We start from the raw sequence: 20610 nt of genomic DNA, 5'->3' as shown, positions 1-20610 counted from the left end.
GGATTTGAGGGCAAAGTAGATTGACAGATGGTAAGCCTGCTGGAAGGACTCAGAACCAGGGGAGGTGACCAGACAGGATATGGACAAAAGGCAGGCATGGGGGGATGCTGGGGCAGCCCTGGCAGTAACAGGTTTCAGTAAATCAACAGAGGGAAGTCCAGGAAACCTACGTGGTCTTATTGTATGTGCTGTAAGCACAAACCACAAAAGCCCCTGGTCGCTGTCTGTCTTTAGGGTCTTACAGATGGGAGATATGATAGGACTCCTTGAAAGATACAATTGATGATGTCAGCCAATATCATAGTAATGACAGTATGAGAGAAATTCCCTCCTCTGAGCTGGGAAGAGTTTCCAGATCTTTGGGGAGGAGTGACTGCTGCGTGGCAGCGGGTAGATTAGCAGCTTTTGCATAAATTACGTAATTCAATTTGTATACAATCCTGTAAGGCAAGCACTATTAAATCTATTGTACAGATGAGGAACCAGACTCATCTCCAAAATCACACAGTAACAGTAGCCCCTGCATTTTGCACTAAGCCACATACAAATTTTGATTTCTTGAACACCCAGTATGCACTAGGCACTGACATGAAAATGATTTCTGGTGATCATCCTGATTTGCCTCAGGGCTGAAGATAAGCTGAAACATCTCAGCTACAGAACACTTTGTCCTCTTGCAAAGGATGTGGCCAGAGATTCCTAGGGCGGAGGGCACTTCAAAAGTGCCACGAACTTCATCCTTTCCCTTTAACTTGGGGATGACCATGCTGTATAGCAAAAATCCCTTTTCACATTTTAACAAACAGGTTAAAACAGACAGGAACTACAACTGTCCATTTAAATGAATTTAATATATTTCTGAACCAAGGCCTTTCAGGGTCTTGGTATTCAAACTTAAGCCAAAAGATTAATTTAGTACAGTGTTTCTCAACCATGACCTCATATTAAAAAAAAAAAAGAATAAAAACGCTGATGCCTGGGCTCCACCCCAGAAGAAATGATTCAAACTTTCTGGGGGTGGAGCCCAAGCATTGGTATTTTTTAACGCTCCCTAAGTGAGAGCCACAGGTAGCCAGGGCTGAGCCACTCTTTAAATTAAGGGTCCCAGTGCCGTTTTATCTAATACAAACAATTGAAGCTCAAGTTGACTTGAAAGTTCAAGGTGATCTTACATTTTTCTCCATGGAATACTGGCTATCAGAAACTCCAAGCAAACAATAACAAGGAAAACTGTGATGGAGATTTGGGGGAAAAAATGCCCAGCAGCCAGGGCTGAAGACAGGGAAAGATTATCAGAACCACCATGCTAATTATGGAAAACCAGATGCCCTGGAGGAAGGCCAGGGGCGTGGCAGAACGGATAGGGGTGGAGGACAGGAGAAGTTTTAGGAAATTAGAAATTTTAATAACTTTGGCCGTCAAGGGTTGCAATGGGATGCTGAACTTATTGCAAGCCTTGAGAGGAAAAACAGATGAGAAAAGGAACTCTTGTATCACATTCTACCTGCTTTTTGTTTCTCAAGCTCAGGAACAGAAAGGAAATGAAGCCTTCCCAGAGCTCCTTTCCCTACATCTGATTAAGGGCCCCCATAGGCACCCGTTCTGAACACCAGGGGGAGTAAGACATAATAGGCCTCCTGGCTTATTGTTTAGATCCCTTCTTAAATAGGCTCTTCCTTCTCTCTGTGGCTAAAGGTAACATTCTATTTGTATTCATTTAAAAAGAGTATGTAAATGTCCTTTAAAAGCAATAAAATGGATTCTATCACCCTGCTGTGGAAGTTGCACTAAAGGGGAGGGGTTAAGAAAGCAGATGCTGGGCCCAACCCCCTTGGGTTTGAGTTCCAGAAACAGCACTTAGTAGCTGTGTCCCCAAGGTCAGGTTACTTAACCTCTCACACCTCGATTTTCCTGTCTGTAAAATGGGCACCTTGTAGGATGGTTATGAGAATTGAGGGGTTAACACAGATAAAGCTTGGAACAAAGCCTGGGGTATAGTAAGCAGTCAATGAATATTAGCTAGTGCTTGTATCAAAAAGATCACCAGGAAATTTTAATTTTAGATTTGAATTCTTCCATACTTCAACAATTCCAAGTACTTTATATTAAAAATCATCCAATTCAGATATGGTAAAGCCAGTGGAGCCTTTGACAAAAAGTGATATTTAAAGGTAGAACTGAGTGTCATTCTTCATACACAGCAAAGGTCACTTATTCTAGCAATCTATGATAAGAATATACAGAAAATAATGAATCTGTACTATAATAAAATGGCTACTACATATTTTAGATATATAAAAACGCACTCGCAAAGAATGAACTAATAAAATGAGTGTACCTAATGAGGAAAGACAATGATCTGTTAGAATATCACTATCGTAAACCTTCCCCAGAGGATGTAAGAAATTAGGTGAAGAAAAGGAGCATATGGTACTTAAGGACAACTTATACACGTTTTCAGTCTGACAACATCCAAAAAGGCTCTAGCAGTAGTTATTTCACTAAAATGCATATACTTTTATAATTCCACAAAATTGTTTTGATTGCAATAGATTATCCTCTACGATGTTATGTCAGTTTAACAAAATGAGCAGCCAATAAGGAAGCTCTGGGTCAGTTTTCCCCACATGAGAAATGATGGCACATTTACCAGGGACGGCGGCCACAGAATAAACATGGCTGTCTCAAACATTCCTGATGACAAGGGAGAACTCTGCTTGCATGTTTTTTCGAACTAGCGCACATAACTTTTTTCCCCTGTGGATCTTCAGCGAGGCAAGGCAGTTGCCTTGGCTGTATGGAATTCAGCAAACAGAAATGCATGACCAGTGACCACACACTTGCATCTGGATGAGGTTTTGGCTGACTGCGCTTTGGGATTTTAACACTAGCCACTAACAAGGATCCCCTCCTTTTTGACTATATAAGTCAACTCTGAGAGCCACGGGGTAGAGTGAATTTTTTTGGTAGCTTCTTCCATGTCTACCAAGCACTGAGAGCGTAGGTGGCAGAGCCTGACTCTCTTGTCACCTGTACCTCTTGCAGCTGGAGGAACCAGAGTCTGGCCAGAAATCGGAAGGATGGGGGAGAGGGAGGGCTTCAAGAGTGAAGTGAAACATTCTTTTTAGCATCCTAGTGACATGTGGGGGGGGGAAATGGATACAGATATCTGACAGAATGACACAGAGGTCAAAAGCATGGCCTCAGCCTGGGCTTGAATCCAGCTCCACACCTACCAGCCCTGTAACTCTGGATTCATTTGCTTAACCTCCTTAAGCTTCATTTCTTCATTCTGTAAGTTGGGGAGATAGTAGTCTCTTCCTTACAAGGTAGTCATGGGAATGAAACAAGATGGTACTTATAAAATGCTTTATCTTGTAGTGTGTTTTAAAATCCTCCCAAAACTTCTATGAGGTAGATACTATTGTACTCATTTTGCTGATGGGAAACTGAGGCTCAGAGGCATTCTATAACTTGCCCACTGTCACCCAGCAGGTAAGTGGAGGGAGCTGGACACAAGCCCAGGATTTCTCTAAAGCTGGTGCTCATCACTACTGCTTTATGCTCTCATCGGCCCATATGGCAAAATCCCAGCAAGTTAGGACTAGGGGATTCTCAGCTCCACTGACCAGCCCTTCCTTTTAGAGTGAAGGAATAACATTAAGAACAGTTCAGTGATCAAGCTGAACTAACGTAAACTAAACTCAAGGGTAGAAGGCGGGTACAAGAAATCAATTCTAAAGACTCTTTCCCCAGCAGTGTTTCCTCTGTTGGTTCATATCCCCAGCAAGGAAGAGCACAGAGTAAATTGAGAAAAATGTTCAACCCAGATACTAAAATAACAATGATTGACTGGGGTAAGGCAGAAGTAGAAGGGTGAAGAAGGAGCCAGGTGGACCCTCTTTTTTTTTTCAAAGCCTGTTAGTTTAGTTTCTAAAAATGTTAGTTGAATGTGGTATAAAATCCAACCTTTTTGAAAAGCAAACAAATTTGAGATTTCCAGACCCGTTGTTATTTATTAATTGCCCATTAAACACCTGTTGTTATCCATAAACAACAGGCCTTAGGCAAACCAAAGAACAATTAGCTTTTTCTAGTGTCAACAGAAAACTAGTCCACAAACTCCCAGCTGGTCTTCCCAGCTTCTGACATTGGCCTCAAATATACATACTCAAAAATTCAGAAGAGAAACTTAAACTAAATGTTACTAAATGCTTGCTCCTTCTTTGGCTTCAGAATTCACACAAATGAGACCTGTAGAGTATAAAGGTTTTACTTATTTAACTGGCTTCAATATTCAATTTGCATTTATACATTGGTCTGTGTGTTTGAGAATGCTTCATCTATTTGTACGAATTTGATACTATCCGGTTTAGACTGAATACCTGTAGAGGGCAGCATGCCATATTTATTTAATGGACGGATACAGAAACTTTCCTAATGGTGGCGGTGGTTATCATCGTCATCACCATCACCATCATCATCACCGCTCTCATCATCGTCACCATCATCATCACCATTATCATCACTGTTCCTATCATATTCCTGGGTTTTGATCTTAAAGAAAATTTCCATTACAAAGCCGCAAGGTAGGCGACGGGTATATAATCTTTCTCTTCTTTATGAAGATTGTGCTGATTATTTCCTGACATTATTTTACTTAAAATGCAGAAGGCTCTCCCACTTGCACACCACAAAAACTCCTCTCTTATGTAAGATGTTGGCATAAAATTCTGCCACTCTGCTATTTAAATAATTCAAAACATTTAAGACAACATGCAAAGGCCTATCACTAACAGAGAGCTGTGGGCAGAGGAGTCAAACAGAAAGTTCCTCACCAAGGTATGTTTTCCCTCACATTAGCCTGTGGTCTGACAAACACTCCCGGTTGAATCTGTTTCTTTAAGATTCTAAAAATAAATTGATCTGTAAGTGACTTTGCTGTAATACATACAGTGAGTCAGATCAAGGAGTAAGAGCCATTTATAGAATGTGAACTAAACACTGGCCTGAGACAACCATTTAACCCTCGCCAAACAGAGAAGTGGCATTTTGGATTGTACAGAGCTTGATCTCCAAGGCTATTTTGAAACAGAAAGATTCTTTTATTATAACTTTGGCTAAAAATATTAGAATATGACCAGAGGCTACCACAAGGTCAAAACATTTGTTAACAGGACGAAATGTTACCAGTATAAGAGTGTGCAACTGTCCATGTATGAAATCTTGGACACACTCAGGCCCAAACATATTATTAGCCATCCGTATTCATACATATCTAAGTAGAGACTGTATTTGGTGCAGAACAACAAGTTGTCATTCTACACATTCTCATATAAAGAAGCAGATGGGAGTATTTTGGCTTGCATTGTACAGTGGTTTGGAGTGGATTTGTGTGACCATAAATAAGTCATTTAACATCTCTGAGCCTCAATTTCTTCATCTATAAAATGGAAATAAGTACAGTCCCTACCTCAAGACGTTGATGTGAAGATTAACTAAGAAAATGTATATAAAACACTCAGTACACATAATACAAGTTTAAGAAATGCCAGCTGTAATTCTGCTCTCTTCAGCCCCAGCTGTTATATAGGATGGTGCAGTCTCCCTCCTCTTTGGGTGCCCCTTCATTGCTAGAGTACATCTTCATAGTGTTGTAATAGCTGCCTTAGGGGAAAGTGTGATGACTACAAGTTGGTAAGGGTTTTCCTTCCCTTCCTGCATGGCTGATGTAATGAAGATCTTTAGGAGGATATATGATCGGAGGGAGGAAGGGTGTTGTGTGCGTGTGTGTGTGAGAGAGAGAGAGAGAGAGAGAGAGAGAGAGAAACAGAGAGAGAGAGAGAACGAATGTGTGTATGTGTACAACAATTCACCTGGTGACAAGAGAAACTTGCCACTCTCCTCACCTGAGTTTCACACACAGGAAACATTCGACATTGCCTGCACACAGATCTCCAACCTCGCACACTGCAAAGAGCTGCACTGCAAGGAATATGACTTCATATCATAATGTTCATCACTGACCTCCACCCTGGTAATAAGATCCTTTTTGGCCCTTGTGCAGTTAGCATCCACCTGAGACTTCCTAACCATCTCCTCGATAGCAAATTGGCAGCAAGTATTAGGAAATTCCATGCTGGTATTTGGATGAGTCTTCTCCATTGACATCGTTTATTTAGATTACAGGCGCTTCCTCAATTATAACAATACATCAACCATTTCAGGTTTTTCTTTCACCTCCGGATACATGTTGCCCTTAATAAATGAAGCTGAAGTCAGAACACGTGCTGGTATGACGACACCATCCTGTCTTTCAGGTGTGGTTTCAGGGTCACACTGAACACTTGCATCTGGAAGGCTGACTTCACAGCACAGCACGGCCACATTCTGCTACTCAGGGGGGTGAGATCATGGTGCTGGCATGAATTTATCGGTCTTTTAAACGAATGGGGTTGAATTCAATCTACTGACCTTGATTGGGAGGCTAGTGATACAAGCTGTGTAAAATAAAACAAGACAAAATAAACAAGGGAAAACCACAGCGCATGCAGCCACTTGGTTCAGAAGTGACACTACTGAATTTGGTCTGTGAAGGTCTTGTCACATGAAAGCCTAGAAATAGCTATGACCTAAACATGGGGGTAGGAGACGACCCATTTAGAAATGAATGGACACATTCCATTGTGTTTGTATAGTGTTTAAAATCTATTTTGGAGCAAGGGGATATTGTAAATACTTTCCTTTGTTCATAACTATCATAACCCAAACTTTCTGGCTCTCGGCATTTTTCAGTAACCCTGCGTGCCAATAGTTTTTTACACACTGCCTGACAAGGCAAACATTATTCTACCAGAGAGGCAGGATTCCCTGTGACCCCTCTGAATCTCCAGGGCCAGCCAAGACTAGATTGGACTTTCTGACTAATCCTAGTCAGGACATCTCTAGGGGCTGCCCTAGTCTCACTGCACAATTCCAAGGCCACTCAGTTCTGAGGGCCCTCAGGAGATGTTGCCATATTAGGCATGTGGAAATGTCCACACCATTCTGAAATTCTTTTGGAAACAGAGATTTAATACAACTTTTTCGATTAGCCTTCAATTCCAAATTTGGGACTAGACTTTAGGTGAGATTAATTCAGGGACTCCTCACTGGTTTTGTAAAATGTTAATGCCAGCAAGCATTCCTTCATCTTCAATAGTAACTGGATCATAGATTTTCATTTAATTCTCTCTTTTGCATTTGATTGTCTCTTTGGTTAATGGCATTTCTATAGCAGAGGACACAGCAATCTTCACAGACATCTCTTGACTCTAAAGTGGCTGGCTGGATAAGCATATTATTAAATGCAGGTTAATCTGTGGCCTCTTTCCTCTTCACCATGATGGCTCTGGATGACAATAAGGGGGGAGCCTGGGGCCAGGTATGGGAAAGTGAATGGTATAGGCATTTCCTGGATATATGGTTCCTAGTATCTCCATAATGCCAAATATAAATGGTAGTTAGAAACTGTTACCCTATGAACACCTTCATCACTTAAAGAAGATTCCTTCTGGAGACGATAATGATCTTTATTAGGTACCAGGCCTGCGTGAAGATCTGGTGATACCAAGACATGACCTTGGTGGGTGTGATTTCATAGGAAAAGTGGGCTCTAGAATGTCCCCTTTAATAGTAGAATTCTTTAGTAGCACTGTCCACTATGACACTTGGTATAAATGGAACCACCTCTTCCAAGTGGATTTAGTTATTGAAGAAATTAAAGGAATTCCCTCCAAGGTAGCTTTTCTCATCAGATGGCTCCAAAACAAAAACCTCAACAATCTTAGCATAAAGGGTTCAGGAATAGTGATTTTGGGCATTTCCAGAGTACTTCCTTCTATTTCTGCTACCTCAATAACAGAGACTAAATCAGAGACTTGGCATTGACTGCTCCACTGATCCATTAATTCTAAGTCTTTCACTGATTCAGTTCCAACTATATGTTTGATAGAGACAACTTTTATTTACTGTTTAAATCATACAGTAATCTAAGCAAACTCATCAGTTCAAGGATATTAAATCAAAATCTATTTACTATTGAGTAGGATTTAATTTAAGATGGAAGCTTCCTGGAGATCCAAATCTGGGGTTTAGTGAGACCATCCTATTCTAGAAATGATGTCAGAAGACTGTTTGGGTGCTTACCTAGTAAGGCACCAGGGTCCTGTTATTAATAGATCTGTGCAAAATAATTTACCATGTTAATACCCTTTCTTCCTCCTATCCAATTATTCCATATTGATGAATCTCTTATTTAAGCATTATCGAAAGGTCACTAGCCAGTGCTATATCTAATTCAAAAACGTATTATTAGACTTATACCATAACAATTTTAAGAAATGACCAGTTCTGTGAGGATGATCTAAATAGCCATATTCATATTTTTTCCTATATTTAGAATCAGGGTCAGACCTTCTCAATTTTCAGGGCCATTTTTACTTTAAAATTTTACTTTATTGTTGTAAGAACACTTAACATAAGATATAACCGCTTAACAAATTTTTAAGTATATTATTACATTTTATTACACATTATTATGTACTATTATTATTACACTTTATTATACATTGTTGTTGACTATTAGTACAATGTTGTACAGCAGGTCTCCAGAGCTTACTCATCTGGCTTGACTGACACTTCATGCTGGTTGATTAGGAACTCCCCTACTTCTCCTTTCTCTGAGCCCCTGGCAACCACCATTCCACTCTCTGATTCTACAAATTCAACTATTTTTGATACCTCATATAAACAGAATCCTGCTGTATTTGTCTTTCTGTGACTGGCTCATTTCACTTAACATAATAACTTCTTGGCCAACATGTATGTGAAAAAATGCTCAATGTCACTCACTAATCATCAGGGAAATGCAAATCGGAACCACAATGAGATTAACACCTCACACCTGTCATGGCAGCTATTATCAAAAAAACCAAAGACAAGTGTTGGCACGGCTGTGGAGAAGTTGGAAACCCTGCACATTGTTGGTGGGAATATAGAATGGTGCAGCTTGATAGAAAACAGTACAGAAGTTCCACTTACCTCAACATAATAAAGGCCATGTATGACAAACCTACAGCCAACATCGTTCTCAGTGGTGAAAAACTGAAAGCATTTCCACTAAGATCAGGAACAAGACAAGGTTGTCCACTCTCACCACTATTATTCAACAGAGTTTTGGAAGTTTTAGCCACAGCAATCAGAGAAGAAAAAGAAATAAAAGTAATCCAAATCAGAAAAGAAGAAGTAAAGCTGTTACTGTTTGCAGATGACATGATACTATACATAGAGTATCCTAGAGATGCTACCAGAAAACTACTAGTGCTAATCAATGAATCTGGTAAAGTAGCAGGATACAAAATTGATGCACAGAAATCTTTTGCATTCCTATACACTAATGATGAAAAATCTGTAAGAGAAATTAAGGAAACACTTCCATTTACCATTGTAACAAAAAGTTAATAAATAAAATACCTAGGAATAAAGCTACCTAAGGAGATAAAAGACCTGTATGCAGAAAACTCTAAGAAATTGATGAAAGAAATTAAAGATGATACAAATAGATGGAGAGATATAACATGTTCTTGGATTGGAAGAATCAACATTGTGAAAATGACTATACTACCCAAAGCAATCTACAGATTCAATGCAATCCCTATCAAACTACCAACGGCAGTTTTCACAGAACTGGAACAAAAAATTTCACAATTTGTATGGAAACACAAAAGACCCCAAATAGCCAAAGCAATCTTGAGAAAGAAAAACAGAGCTGGAGGAATCAGGCTCCCTGACTTCAGACTATACTACAAAGCTACAGTAATCAAGACAGCATGGTACTGGCACAAAAACAGAAACATAGATCAATGGAACAGGTTAGAAAGCCCAGAGATAAACGCACACACATATGGTCAACTTATTTTTGATAAAGGAGGCAAGAATATATACAATGGAGAAAAGACAGCCTCTTCAATAAGTGGTGCTGGGAAAACCAGACAGCTACATGTAAAACAATGAAATTAGAACACTCCCTAACACCATACACAAAAATAAACTCAAAATGGATTAAAGACCTAAATGTAAGGCCAGACACTATAAAACTCTTAGAGGAAAACATAGGCAGAACACTCTATGACATAAATCACAGCAAGATCCTTTTTGACCCACATCCTAAAGAAATGGAATTAAAAACAAAAATAAACAAATAGGACCTAATGAAACTTCAAAGCTTTTGCACAGCAAAGGAAACCATAAACAAGATGAAAAGACAGCCCTCAGAATGGGAGAAAATATTTGCAAATGAAGCAACTGACATAGGATTAATCTTCAAAATTTATAAGCAGCTCATGCAGCTCAATATCAAAAAGACAAACACCCCAATCCAAAAATGGGCAGAAGACCTAAACAGACATTTCTCCAAAGAAGATATACAGATTGCCAACAAACACATGAAAGGATGCTCAACATCGCTAATCATTAGAGAAATGCAAATCAAAACTACAATGAGGTATCACCTCACACCAGTCAGAATGTCCATCATCAAAAAATCTGCAAACAATAAATGCTGGAGAGGGTGTGGAGAAAAGGAAATCCTCTTGCACTGTTGGTGGGAATGTAATTGATACAGCCACTATGGAGAACAGTATGGAGGTTCCTTAAAAAACTAAAAATGGAACTCCTATACGACCCAGCAATCCCACTACTGGGCATATACCCTGAGAAAACCATAATTCAAAAAGAGTCATGTACCACAATGTTCCTTGCAGCTCTATTTACAATAGCCAGGACATGGACGCAACCTAAGTGTCCATCGACAGATGAATGGATAAAGAAGATGTGGCACACATATACAATGGAATATTACTCAGCCATAAAAAGAAATGAAATTGAGTTATTTGTAGTGAGGTGGATGGACCTAGAGTCTGTTATACAGAGTGAGGTAAGTCAGAAAGAGAAAAACAAATATCGTATGCTAACACATATATATGGAATCTAAAAAAAAAAAAAAAAAGAGGAATTGGTTCTGAAGAACCTAGGGGCAGGACAGGAATAAAGATGTTGACGTAGAGAATGGACTTGAGGACACGGGGAGGGAGAAGGGTAAGCTTGGACGGAGTGAGAGAGTGGCATGGACATGTATACACTACCAAATGTAAAACAGATAGCTAGTGGGAAGAAGCTGCATAGCACAGGGAGATGAGCTCAGTGCTTTGTGACCTCCTAGATGGGTGGGATAGGGAGGATGAGAGGGAGACGCAAGAGGGAGGAGATATGGGGATATATGTATATGTATAGCTGATTCACTTTGTTATAAAGCAGCAACTAACAGATCATTGTAAAGCAATTATACTCTAATAAAGATGTTAAAAAGAAAACAGTACAGAAGTTCAAAAAAAAAAAAAAAAAGAACTACCATATGATCCTGGAATTCCACAGCTGAGTATTTATTCAAAAGAATGGAAATCAAAATTTCAAAGAGATTTTAGCACTCCATGTTCACTGCAGCATTGTTAGCAATAGCCATGATGTGGAAACAACCTAAATGTCCATCGACAGATAAATGGATAAAGAAAATATGGTGTAACCATGCTTAAAAAAGGGAATTCTATAATATGCAATTTTTTTCAGAAAAAGCTAACAATTTTTGAGCATTTACTATGCTAAATGCTCACTTGCATTATTTCATTTAATCCTCATAAACACCTATATCGTTAATTATAATTATGTACCCATTTTTCAGGTGAGGAATTGCGGCCAAGAGCAGCTCAATAATCTGCCTAAGGTCTCAGGACAGGAAGTGGTGGAACCAGCACTCAAGCCCAACTCTTCTGATTACAGATAAGTTCTGCTTTTCTCTGAGGCCCACACACTCTTCACTACCTCACGATATTGTTTCCATTTGTCAAGATTTTTTTTTTTTTTTTTGCTGTACACGGGCCTCTCACTGCTGTGGCCTCTCCCGTTGCAGAGCACAGGCTCCAGACGCGCAGGCTCAGCGGCCATGGCTCACCGGCCCAGCTGCTCCACGGCATGTGGGATCTTCCCGGACCAGGGCACGAACCCGTGTTCCCTGCATCGGCAGGCGGACTCTCAACCACTGCGCCACCAGGGAAGCCCCATTTGTCAAGATTTAATTTCCTTGAAAGCAAATCTTTTCAAATCTAAAATATTTTCAAATCTTAAAAGTTTGACTTATTCTGAATTTTCTAGAAGAATCTATGAGAAGATTGCAAAAGTTGTTTCTCTTATCTATATAGATTAAATATATCCCTGGTTCAAACCATATGGGATGAATTACTGTACCATCTTAAAAGTTATTGTTTTGAAAATCTTCACTAAATCAAGTCCATTTTATTATAATAATGCCTAAATTATGCAGAAGCTTACAAACTGTTTTCAAATCTCATTTTTTAAAAAGTCTTGCATTGAAGTACAAGGATATGCTTTGAGGAGAAAACTACTGGCTAGAAATTGTAAAGGACAATAGTAACACACTACGTTTGTATGGTATGCTACAGTTTCACAGTAATTCTTGTGATCTTTTTTTAACATGAGACAGGCAGGAAGAGTTACTATACAGCTGAGGCTCAGAGAGGTACAACCACTGGCCCAAGGTCACACCTTTAGCCCATGACCACAATCCAGGTTTTCTAGTGCTGTGTCCAGTGCTGTTTCCCTATGAGCCTCTGTTCCCCACAAAACATGGAAACACCTTCTCCTTCCCAAGGTTTTCTACATTGTCATTCTGGAGAAACAGAGGCAGGTTTAGATGTGTGGTTTCCTTACTGAAAAGGATGGTGTCCATCTCAATGTCGAATGACAGGGAAAAATAAGCAGGCACCAAACAATTTTCTCCTTAATAGCTCTCTCAAAATCTACCCAAGTGGGCTTCCCTGGTGGCACAGTGGTTGAGAGTCCGCCTGCCAATGCAGGGGACGCGGGTTCGTGCCCCAGTCCGGGAGGATCCCACATGCCGCGGAGCAGCTGGGCCCGTGAGCCATGGCCGCTGAGCCTGCGCGTCCGGAGCCCGTGCTCCGCAACGGGAGAGGCCACAACAGTGAGAGGCCCGCGTACAGCAAAAAAAAAATCTACCCAAGTTAGAGTAGGCCAAAGAGAGAGAAGGCATTTGTCCAGAAGAAACATTTGCCGCTGGGGAGCATTCCCTGGGATATCCAGGAATCCTCTTGGCTAGGTGAGTGGTAGATTTGGATAACCATTCTCTTCCAGAACCAGGCTATGGGCCACCTAGTGCAACCTTGGAGCCATGCTGGCTGAGATCAGATCCCACCTCTCCCACTTGCTAGCTGTGGTCCTTCGAGCAAGTTATATAACCCCTCTGTGCCTGTTTCCTTTGGCAGCAAAATGAGGACAACCACCATCTACCTTGCAGGACAATTTAGGGGCTTCCATGAGTTAAATGTAAAAAGTACTTAGGACAAGACTTGGCAATGTGCCTGATGAGAGCCATTATTTTTATTATCTTAATGAATGAGCCTCTCGATTTCTTTACCTAGCAAGTGGGAATAATGACAAACCTGTAACAAGAATCAAATTATATTAAGCCTTTGAAAGTTCCTTATAAATCATAAAATGCTCTGTGCATCTAGAGAATAACTGCTGTTGTGCTGAAGAGAAAGCTGCGATGTCTGAATTATACCTGCCTTCCTATTGCAAGGAATTTACCCTTTCTCCTCAAACTGAGAAAGAAAGTGATTTATATTATGATCCCTAGCCTAACCCCATTGGTAGCTTGTTAGGCAGGAATCAAATGGTTGAAGTTAGTGTCTAGCAAGGCGGCGTGTTTACCCAAGGCCTGGTGAGTCTCCATGTCTCAGGGGAGGCTCATGGAGATTTTGCTCACTGGGATGGGAGGCCTGGCCCAGCTGCGTGTGGCTGTGTCTGTGTATAGATCTAGAATCCGAGAGTCCTACCGGTCCTGCAGGATTACCTGGGCAAAGTCACAGGCCGCCTGGAGCCCTGAAAAGTGGGACAACTGCTAACTGTGGGTGGCTACTCAGGGGAGCCTAGAGTCCTTTCACCAGTCCTGAAATCAGAGTTGCATCTGACAGAGAAGAAGATGTGTTGATGCAGGGTAAAAAAACAGAATGAAATGAATTTTTTCAGAGTTTGAGATGACATGTGATTTCTGACAAGATCGGTAGGAATGCAGTTGATACAAATGAAGGAAACATAAAAAAATATCTCCTCCTTTTCCTACAGCATCATGCTCTCACCCAGCGGCATACACACAGACTCCAAGCTCTGATGTCTTTAGGAAGACACGGATGCCAAGTGGGGACAGCTGTTCCCCACGCCCTTTCCTGGTTCACTGTGGATGCTCCATCCTGAATGCCTGCTGGCGTCTCCCAGTGCAGTTCTACCCAGTTTTCCAAGTACAGTTTCAATACCATCTCCTTCACTAGGCTGCCTCTCAGTCTTCACCTAGAACTAACTGCTTCCTACCGTGTCCTCATAAAACTTTCATTTGGACCCCTTTCATGCAGAGCTATCAAAGTTTGCCTAGTTTCATAATGAGTTGTGCAAACTGTCTCTGCCTTTTGCTTATAAGGGACTGCCTCTTGTCATCTCTGTGTCAGGGTGACACCTACACCGCATGCTGCTCAAAAGAGTCACTCAATAAATATTCATCAAGTGAATAAATAAATATTTGTTGACAATAATTAACTTGAACTGAGAACTTCATGGCCTCCAAGAAAGGCTCCGAATTTGTTAAATGAAGCACTGCTCTTTTTTCCCCCCTCTTATGCTTAAGGTTGTTTCATAACATCTCCTGCCAGGAACTGCTCCCATTATTAAATTAAGTGCCAGGGGAGCAGCAGCACCTTCTGTGACTAAACTGAGTGAAACTGTGATGAAGCGAAGCCCCCATTTGCTCCTAATTTCAGAGGTGACAACTGTCGACTTTATTTTTGTGCTCCTTCTGTCACAGCCAGTGTGATTCCAATGGTGGATTTTGGAATTGTGTTTTCTGCTTTCCTCCTTCTACTCACCCCCTCGACCTGAGCCACTCTGAATACACATACCCAGAGAGGAATTTCAGGCGCACTAATGAGAAAGCAGAGTCCACATTTCCTATTTGGAACCTGGGACTGTGCTAAAACTGGATTTTGTGCTCCTAACCTGTACTCACTCATTAGTTGTACGGATGAGAGTTCTCTGCACAGAGAACTGAGGGACAGGTGGACAGGGAGTTTCGAAGTAGGATCGTTTTATTGTATTTTTCCTCTACAATTTGAGATTAACTTTGTCATGTAAACGATTAACGGGAGTTCTTCAGATGTTCTTCTGAATTGCTTTTCCCTCTCAGGGATATCGTTAAGCATCCCCTACACTGGCTCCCCTGTGGAGGCTTTCCACGGGTAAAATTCCAAGTACAGTTCTCAAGTACATGGAATCATTCTTATGGATGATGTCAATAAAGACTTCCAAGGATTCCAGCATCCTTTCCTCAACTCTCTGAACTTCAGGCTGAGGCTTCAAGAATGGTACCCCCAGGAGATCCCCTAAAGGTTATTGCCCACAATGCCCACTCCCAAGCTTTAGACTTTATAGCGACTTAGATAGCATAAACCTTGGTTTAAAGAATAAAAATATAAATGAACTACTGAACTGATGGATGAATAAATGAAATAACACATTCTTAGAAATAACACTTAGCTCTTCATGGTCACTGGATCCTAAATATCCTGATGGGGACTTATATATTTTTTACCCTAAATGAAAATCATAAAATGTCTTAGCTGAAAGAGACCTTAGTGATAGACTACATACGATTTTTAAAAGTCATGGCCTCACTAATGAACTTATCTATGAAACAGAAACAGACTCATAGACATAGAGAACAAATTTGTGGCTGCCAAAGGGAAGGGGGGTTAGAGGAGGGATGGACTGGGAATTTGGGGTTAGTAGATGCAAACTATTATATGTAGAATGGATAAACAACAATGTCCTACTGTATAGCACAGGGAACTACATTCAATATCCTGTGATAAACCATAATGGAAAAGAATATGAAAAATAATATATATATATATATCTGAATCACTTTGCTGTACAGTAGAAATTAACATGACATTGTAAATCAACTATACTTCAATAAAATAAAATTTTTTTAAAAAGTCAAGGCTTGATTTGTTCAAATGAAATTAAGAAAAAACTGCTTCTCTGGTTGAAGTGTAGGTAGGGGCCTGGAACCTGCCAGCTCTAAGAAATTACATAGCTTATTCAACATCATACAGATCTCAGAGGTACAGCCACGACTCCTGAGGTCCTGGCTTGGTTTTTCCTGCTGCATGCTACAGCCTTTTCCTGGTGAAGGGTTGTTTCTGGGTACTTACTGGGTAAAAGGACATCTCTCTGACATTAAAATAAATGAGCCATAGACTGCAGGAAGTTTTGAACTGGACTTCCAGGTAGTCACATAGTTGAAGGTAGGTCCTCCTTACAGAAGTATTCCAGCTAATAAGTGAAGAAGGAATGATAGAAATAGACTTCACCATTTTGCAATCCCCGAAGATATAATGGATCTAGGTGAGGATTGTCAATGACTGCCAGCACCCCAAAGAGAGACGAGCAGATTTTGGTGCCTCCTGACAGAAGTATCCCTCATTGCCTATGAAGTACTCGTGCCAAAAAATTGAACTCGATGTTAAATGAAGTCTAGAAAGCCCGAATTACCAACTTATGAGAAATACAAGAAACAAAGGAACTAGTTAAACTGACACCATGAAAATGGAATCAACAATATTCACTTTGTACAAAACTCTACAAACTCTTCAACAAATAAATTTCAAGGCAAAACAAAAAAAAGGGGGGGGGGGAACAGATCTGTGATTTAAAAGCGTGTAAGAAGACATGTCAACCAATTTTAACGTACAGACCTTATTTCAGTCCCGATTAAAATAAAGGGCACTTATCTGGGAAAGCACCAAATGGCAGAGGTATACCCGTACTCCTGGGGTACTCCTGGCTGCAGCAACAGCCCAGCCCACATCACAGAGTTCAAGGAAGCAAGGCGGAGCTGGGCCACCTGATCAAGGACAGGGAGACCAAATCCCTGGAGGAGATTCCTCTCTTCTCCTTTCCCATCAAGGAATCTGAAATCACTGACTTTCTCCTGGGGATGTGCCTCAAGGATAAGGTTTTGAAGATTATGTCCATGCAAAAGCAGACCTACACTAGCCAGTGGACCAGGTTCTGTTGCCATCTGGGACTACTACGGCCATGTCGGTCTGAGTATTAAGTGCTCCAAGGAGGTTGCCGGGGCCATCCTAGGGGCCATCATCAAGCTCTCCATTGTCCCCGTGCGGCAATGCTACTGGGAGAAGAAGACAGGCAGGTCCCACACTGTCCCTGCAAGGCACCAGCCTCCATGCTGAGTGCCTCTTCCCACCCCCAGAGGCACTGGCATCATCTTGGCCTCTGCACTCAAGAAGTTGCTGCTGATGGCCAGTATGGATGACTGTCACACTTCGGCCAGGGGCTGCACTGCCAACCTGGGCAACTATGATGCCATCTCCAAGCCTACAGCTCTCTCACCCTGACCTCTGAAAAGAGACCGTGTTCACCAAGTCTCCCTATCAGGAATCCAGAGACATCTCCTACAGACTCACACCAGAGTCTCCCTGTAGAGAGCCCAGGCTCCATCTATGGCCACCACTGTAGCAGTTTTATATAAGAAATATAAAGTGAATTAATTAATTTAAAAAAATAAAGGGCCAAAATCCTATGAAACAAACAAGGAAATTTGAAGGATATTTTAAAATATTAAGAAACTATGGGTAACTTCTTAGGTGAAAATATGGTATCATGGTTACTTTTCTTTAAAGAATACTTATCTTGCATACTTACATGCTGATATACTTATGGATAAAATGCTACATATCTGGGATATGCTTCAAATAACCTTGGGAGAGGCTGAAAGTGGGTAGAGACATGGATGAAACATGACCAGTTGTGAGCTGATAATTGTTTAAGTTGGGTGGTAGGTTCATGCTGGGTCATTATCCTGATCTTTGTACTTACATAATATTTGAAATTTCTATAATTAAAATATTTAAGAAGTTTTGTTCACAATTATAACATAAGATAGTTTCGCTTAATTGTTTAAAAAAAATGCTGAAAGCCAGGAAGGGATTTCACATGAAGGTAAGAAGGTTTTGGAAATGCAGGTGTCCCTCATTATGACTGGAGCATGAGGAATCTCTCCGAAGTGACAACAAGAGTATCCAACCCTTTTCAATTGAAGCAAGACTAGACCAGGACAGCAAACCTGCTGGTGGTGAGCGTGGTATCTCACGAAAAAGGCATGGTCTCACTGACTTGGTCTTGGTCTCACCAAGTATATTATGAGTGACAGCAGCAGCCTAGCCTCTGTATGTTGTAACTAATCATAACAGGACATTATGAAATTATATATTTTGCAATGTAATTAAAAGATCTTTCCATAACTGCAAGATTAAATCCCAAATGGCTAGCACAAATGACTGCCATCTGAACAAGCTTTGAAATGGCCAGGGTATTCACCCTCAAGACAGCACTCCTGAAGCAGATCAGAACGCTCCAGGCTCGCAAGAAGCCTCCCCGGATTCTAAGTTGCCCCCAAAGGATGCAGTGGCTTGCACATTGGAAAGTTTATCTATGACTCTAAGCCACTCCAAGGCCATTTGTAAATTACTGCTGGGGTAATTTACAAATATTGAGATTTGCTGACCTGAAGAAATAAAGATTTCCACAAATGCCTAATGCAGTCAGGCAGTCACTCACTGGCAAGATCTTGTGTGAATGTCATGAAGTCAAATATGTCATCAAGTATGACAGTTTCCAAAAGGGACCCAAGGAAGGTAATGATCAGTAATCAAGGGGTCAAATCAAAGTACATGGAGGGATCCCAAAGCTTACCTCTAACTTTGTCCTTCAAAAACCCAAATCCAATGGAGCAATCACCCTTCATTCCGTTCACATCAAGTTGAAGTGATCTTTTATTCTAGGAGTAATGGCTTGATGATTTGACACCTATGAGTCATAAGCAGCCCTTGTAAAAAGCCCAGTGACAATGTGTTAGCTCACATTTAAGCCTCAGCTGTGTTTCCCACTCTGTTCCCAGTAGTCTCCAACTTCTTTGAATCTAGGGTGGGGTTCTGGGCCCCGGCTCAATGAGCGGACTCAGTTTCAGACCAAATATATTGCAGTGAACCTTAAAAATTCACACATTTGCAATGAGACTTTCTTCAAGGGGAAAATACATTTTTAGTTATTTGGCCAAAACAAGCAAAATGCTCAAAATGTTGAAATGGTGAGGCCGCCACTATTTCATTACTGCTTTGCTGAGGCAAAGAAGTGAAGATATTTTTCTTTGTGGTTCCAGGAAGCAGGCATACATTTATCAATCAGGACACTCTACAATGGATGTCTAATCAGATACGCTAGTCCTCTGGGTAATTCCAAATTCCTGCATAGAAACTTTGGCTTCTTTTCTTTAATGACTGTATTTGGAGAATGAACTAAAATGGTCAAAATTTTCAATACATCTTGGAGAAGGGTTAAGCACAAAAGTCCTGTTAAACAATAATGGGATTTGTGTGTGAAACATGACACTCTTTGAACACTTTTGAGAAAGTTACTCTCCTCTTTCCCTTCCAACTAATAACAATTCAACATTATTTAACATAATCCTACTGACAGGTAATTTCTGACACGAAATTTATTACTGACTTGCCCTTTGAGGGCATGTTTCACTATTAATGTTTCCTTTTAAAAGCTATAGCATACATTAGATTCTCCTACAGCGTTTCCCCATGTTTTCCTTGGAAACCCCTACTTTCTGTGGTATTTTACATTACCCGAACCTGTTTTAATTCTGGACACACACACACACACACGCACACACACACGCACACACCTCCTTTCCAGAAATATGTCCAGAAATATACTTAACGCTGAAACATTTTATTCTACAATTATTAGGCTTACCTAGAACTGAATAAACAACATTAGTAGAGCATAAATTTAAATTAGTTTCTCCTGTACCTAACTGGGTATGTGATTGACTGAGCTAGAGGGCTTGAATTCAACAGGACCATGCCAGGAAATGGGGGAGCTGCAGATTGCGGATGTTATCCATATAGGGCCAGTGAGACCTGCAAGCGTCTGCCCTCATTGGTGCTTTGAGTCTTTCACAATGCAGGACACATGAGACTGTACAGAACACATCTGTGATTCTGACTCATTCAGAGAGACGATTCTTTACCTGGTGAGTCAGCATGAAGCTAAGTATTTCCCTACCTGTGCTAACCATACAAGGGCATTGCTACCTGGAGGATTAGGTCATCTGCCCCAGAAGGAAATGCACACCATCTTTGGTTTTTCTGGAACAGCCTTACTGGCATCATGAGCTCATAGGCTGGAGCTGACCACGTGGTGTCCTTCCTTTGAAAAGGAGGCATCGTCTAAAGGGCTGGTTGGCTGGCAAAGCAGCAACGAGACAAGTGAAAGAAATATTCATTCATTCATTATTTATTTATTCATCTGTAATTTTAGGGAGGTCAGGTTTGT

At 40.8% G+C, this 20610-nt stretch overlaps 1 protein-coding gene and 1 pseudogene across 1 annotated transcript in view; one reads left to right on the top strand and one right to left on the bottom strand.

Annotated features, from left to right (window-relative positions):
* Window positions 1-20610, bottom strand: part of CREB5 (cAMP responsive element binding protein 5) — a 334938-nt gene that overhangs the window by 185315 nt on the left and 129013 nt on the right. The window lies entirely within an intron of this gene.
* LOC132431348 (small ribosomal subunit protein uS5 pseudogene) lies at window positions 4441-17753 on the top strand (annotated as a pseudogene).

This window comes from Delphinus delphis, chromosome 9 (genome assembly GCF_949987515.2).
Source record: "Delphinus delphis chromosome 9, mDelDel1.2, whole genome shotgun sequence".
NCBI lineage: Eukaryota > Metazoa > Chordata > Mammalia > Artiodactyla > Delphinidae > Delphinus > Delphinus delphis.
The sequence above is the reverse complement of the archived record's forward strand: the minus strand, read 5'-3'. Positions and strand labels throughout refer to the sequence as shown.